Raw genomic sequence first — 5,391 nt, 5'->3', positions numbered from 1 at the left:
TGTTCTTCGTTTGCTCGCAGGAAACAGACCCTCGTGGTCAGGTTGATCGTGCTCCCGCGTGGTCAATAACCCTCGGAAGTTGGTTTAGCGATTGCTAAGGCGCGACGTCTCGCACATTCGTAGTCGGATCGTCAAGGTCGACTCCCACAGAAAACGATAGCCACCATCTCATCGAAACATCGGGACACCTTAGCCTCTATCAAGTGGTATCAGATTTCCAGGTTGCTCGGTGAGATTTTTACAGTTTTTCGTAGATTAGATCGAGTTTGTTCTTCATACCTACATTCCACGAAAAAAAGCCACACAAAAAAATTAGGGTTAGTTCATCATATCCGAACCAATCTGAGCCTTTGCATAATCTTTTTAGGGTTTTTGCTTTGTTGAATTTGCGGTTGCATCGTCGTGTCAAGTTGCTGGTCTTAGAGTCTAGTCTTTTAGAGTTTCGAGTTCTGGTCATAAGTTGTCACGCCGCCGCCGCACCATCATCATCGCCCATCTACCACTTTTGCTTATCCGCCACCGCTCTGAATCCATATCCATATACCACTACCAATCCGTATCCATATACCACCACCAATCTCTATCCATATACCACCACCGCTACCATATACCACCACCGCTGCCATATACCACAACCATATATCCACCACCAATCCGAGTTCTTCTCATATTAGGTTTGTTCTTGAGATCAATCTAAATTCCGAGTCGTGTTTCCTTGCCTGCGTAGGTCTCGGAAAAAAAAAGAGTCTGGAGACCCCCGGGCAGTTTTTAGGCCAAAATTTTCACGGGCAAATTTTTTTTCCCTATCCTATTTTTAGGCTTTTCTGAGTCTTTTGAGCCACGTGCCATCATAGTGATTTTTTGTCGCACTTTTTCGTCGTCGCTGCCCTGATTTCCGAAAAAAAAGTGAAAAAAAAAAATTTCGTGCCCATCCTATCAGTTTGACGAGGGAAGAGTTTTGAGACACTCGCCATTATAGTGATTTTTCGCAAAAAAAAAGAGGAGCGCAAAAAAAAGGAGCGCAAAAAAAAGAGCAAAAAAGTTCCAGAGTGTGCTTTTCCCTTATTTACGTGCAGCGCCGTGATTTTGTTAGTGTTCTAGGCTCGCGTCTCTAGCACGGTCTAGCCTAGGACCAGCACAGTACCGTCGTTGAGCGTTTATTCAACTTTGCATCTCTGAATTGATTATTGCTGACCCTTTTTGCTACCATACTATAAGCCTTCCCAGCTCCACATACATCTACGTCGTGCGTTTGACTCTCCCTGGCAATCGCTCTATCCAAGCTTTTGAGAGTTTTGACTACAACGGTTGCCGATCACCGCCTGCTGCTGGGTAAGAACTGGTAAGAATTTGAGATTTGCTTGACGGATTTGTGACACCCGCCACCACCACACTTGTTAGTAGTCTGTAGGATCATATTCTTGTGTGTTTCTATTGCTGCTAACCATGCCAGGATCACAAGCCGACGAGACTGACTGGGAGAACTTGACGAACAAGGAGCTTCATGATACGTTTCAGCAAATGATGAATGGACAGGTGCAAGATGTGATAAACAGATTTGAAGAGGCCATGGAGAAGATAGATGGCATGGAGAAGACGTTTGAAACAAAGCTCGATAACAAGTTTGCTGAATTGCTTTCGCGTTTTCCACCACCACCACCGGCTGCTCCTGCCGCACCTCTGCAACAACAGCAACAACACCGACTACCTCCACGTCGGGAAACAGCCCTCCGCCGAGCGAGCCGTGTCCCTCTTCAGTCGGGCCAAACTGCTGGTGCTGCTGTTGATACTTCTGTGGCTCCTACTGCTGATGTGGAGGAGGATGCTTATGTGGGAGATTATGAGGATGAGGTTGATCAAAATCAGAACTACGTGCCACCAACAGCACAGCAACCACCAGGTCGTCCACATGCAAATAATGGCAATGGTAGGGCTCACCCTCAGGTACGAGATCATGACCATCTCCCTAAACTAAAATTGAATATTCCACCATTTGAGGGTAGATATGTTCCTGATATATATCTTACTTGGGAGTTAGAAACTGAACAACGATTTACATGTTTACAATATCCCGAGGAGAGACGTGTTCCTGCTGCTGTTTGTGCTTTCACTAGTTTTGCATGTGTTTGGTGGTCTGAGCATTGTAGATTATATCCTATTCCCGGCTACTTGGGCTGCTTTGAAAACTGCTATGCGTACTCGTTGGGTTCCACCATATTATCAACGTGAATTACTTCAAAAATTGCAGCGCTTAAGACAGGGAAAAAATTCTGTAGAAGAATATTATCAGGAATTACAAACTGGCATGAATTAGATGTGGTATTGTTGAGGAGAATGAAGCTATGCTTGCACGTTTTATGGGTGGATTAAATAGAGAGATTCAGACGATTCTAGAGTATAAGGAGTATACTAATATCACTCGTTTATTCCATCTTGCTTGTAAAGCTGAACGTGAAGTGCAGGATCGACAGGCATTGGCGCGGACTAACTTTTCTGCAGGTCGACCTTCTTCATGGACACCACGTGCATCATCTACTTCCACACGTTCTGCTACACCGGCGCCTCCGTCGGCTACCACCTCCAACCGTGATACAATAAAGCAGGCACAATCACCACTATCTGCCAAGAGCACACCTTCTGGGCCTGCAAAGAGCTCTTCTTCATCCATGGCATCAACAGGGCAAACACATGATATTATTTGTCGACGTTGCAAGGGTGGAGGTCATTATGCGAGAGAATGCCCATCTAAGCGTGTGATGATTGTTATTGAGGATGGTGGGTATGAGTCCGCTAGTGACTATGATGAGGAGACTTTGGCTCTTATTACACGTGACGAACACGGTGGAGACGATTCTGATCATGAGACGCAATACATGGCTCCTGAAGATGCTGACAGGTATGAAAGTTTAGTTGCTCAACGTGTTTTGAGTGTGCAGGTTACACAAGCTGAGCAAAATCAGAGGCATAATTTGTTCCATACAAAGGGAGTTGTGAAGGAACGTTCTGTTCGCGTGATCATAGATGGAGGGAGCTGCAATAACTTGCCTAGCATGGAGATGGTGGAGAAGCTATCTCTCACCACAAGACCACATCCACATCCTTACTACATCCAATGGTTCAACAACAGCGGCAAGGTTAAGGTAACACGTACTGTTCGTGTGCATTTTAGTATCTCTACATATGCTGATTATGTTGATTGTGATGTGGTACCTATGCAAGCATGTTCCTTATTACTTGGTAGACCATGGCAATTTGATAAAAATTCTGTACACCATGGTAGAAACAATCAGTATACTCTTGTTCATAACGATAAAAATATTACTTTGCTTCCTATGACTCTTGATTCCATTTTGAAAGATGATATTAATAGAGCTAATAAAGCAAAACAGGAGACAAATAAGAGTGAAAATCAGATTGTGGCAAAAGAATTTGAGCACCAAATGAAGCCTAATAATAAACCATCTACTGTTGTTTCTGAAATTAAATTGAAAAGTGCATGTTTACTTGCCACCAAATCTGATATTGATGAGCTAGATTTCAGCAAATCTGTTTGCTATGCTTTTGTGTGCAAAGAGGCATTATTTTCATTCGAGGACGTGCCTTCCTGATGCGGACATCAATACCATTGTTACACCCACAGCCCCTACTGTTACATATACTGGACCAATTACTAGAGCTCGCGCACGCCAATTAAATTACCAGGTACTTTCGTTTCTTGGTAATGATTCTAATGTTCATGAGATTATGATGCTGCCTAAATTGGATACATTTGTTTTGCTTTCAAATGAAGGGCCTAGCTTGGAGAAGGATGAACATTGGAGCAAAAACACGCATGAAGTTGATGGCATGCGCAAGGGGATCAAGAACGGAGTTACAAGTGATGATTTCAGGACTTTGAAGCCGCCATAAGGAGTGCATGAAGCCATAGACGAAATATACAAGATGCCACTTCATAATATTCGTCCATAGGCTATTCTAGGTGCTGCGTCACCTTATTAATGGGCCAGGCCCATGTAATTTCGAAATACTTAAGTATAGGCTATTTTTAGAGTCCGTATGTGTGGGGAAACAAGAGTTAGGGTTGGTTTCGGACCCCACCCTCAAGGGCCACGAAATTCCCCTCTCTTCCTCCATATATACAGCCCTTAGGGCGTCGTTTAGACTTTGGGGTTTTGTTTAGATTAAAAGTTCGCCATAGCTGCAACTTCGCGTACTTCGTTTGTGTCCAACGACCAGACCAAGACGTCACGGAACCCCACCTTGATCAATAAAGCTTTCATCTTATATTCGCAATATCCAGATTGCAATCTCAGTTTCTTGCTTGTTCTTCGTTTGCTCGCAGGAAACAGGCCCTCGTGGTCAGGTTGATCGTGCTCCGGCGTGGTCAATAACCCCTCGGAAGTTGGTTTAGCGATTGCTAAGGCGCGACGTCTCGCACGTTCGTAGTCGGATCGTCAAGGTCGACTCCCACAGAAAACGATAGCCACCATCTCATCGAAACATCGGGACACCTTTGCCTCTATCAAGTGGTATCAGATTTCCAGGTTGCTCGGTGAGATTTTACAGTTTTTCGTAGATTAGATCGAGTCTGTTCTTCATACCTACAGTCCACGAAAAAGCCACAAAAAAAAATTAGGGTTAGTTCATCATATCCGAACCAATCTGAGCCTTTGCATAATCTTTTTAGGGTTTTTGCTTTGTTGAATTTGCGGTTGCATCATCGTGTCAAGTTGCTGGTCTTAGAGTCTAGTCTTTTAGAGTTTCGAGTTCTGGTCATAAGTTGTCACGCCGCCGCCGCACCATCATCATCGCCCATCTACCACTTTTGCTTATCCGCCACCGCTCTGAATCCATATCCATATACCACTACCAATCCGTATCCATATACCACCACCAATCTGTATCCATATACCACCACCGCTACCATATACCACCACCGCTGCCATATACCACAACCATATATCCACCACCAATCCGAGTTCTTCTCATATTAGGTTTGTTCTTGAGATCAATCTAAATTCCGAGTCGTGTTTCCTTGCCTGCGTAGGTCTCGAAAAAAAAAGAGTCTGGAGACCCCCGGGCAGTTTTTAGGCCAAAATTTTCACGGGCAAAATTTTTTTTCCCTATCCTATTTTTAGGCTTTTCTGAGTCTTTTGAGCCACGTGCCATCATAGTGATTTTTTGTCGCACTTTTTCGTCGTCGCTGCCCTGATTTCCGAAAAAAAAGTGAAAAAAAAAATTTTCGTGCCCATCCTATCAGTTTGACGAGGGAAGAGTTTTGAGACACTCGCCATTATAGTAATTTTTCGCAAAAAAAAGAGGAGCGCAAAAAAAAAGGAGCGCAAAAAAAAGAGTGAAAAAAAAGTTCCAGAGTGTGCTTTTCCCTTATTT

This window comes from Triticum urartu, chromosome 4, assembly GCF_003073215.2.
Source record: "Triticum urartu cultivar G1812 chromosome 4, Tu2.1, whole genome shotgun sequence".
Classification (NCBI taxonomy): domain Eukaryota; kingdom Viridiplantae; phylum Streptophyta; class Magnoliopsida; order Poales; family Poaceae; genus Triticum; species Triticum urartu.
This window is presented reverse-complemented; position numbering follows the sequence as displayed.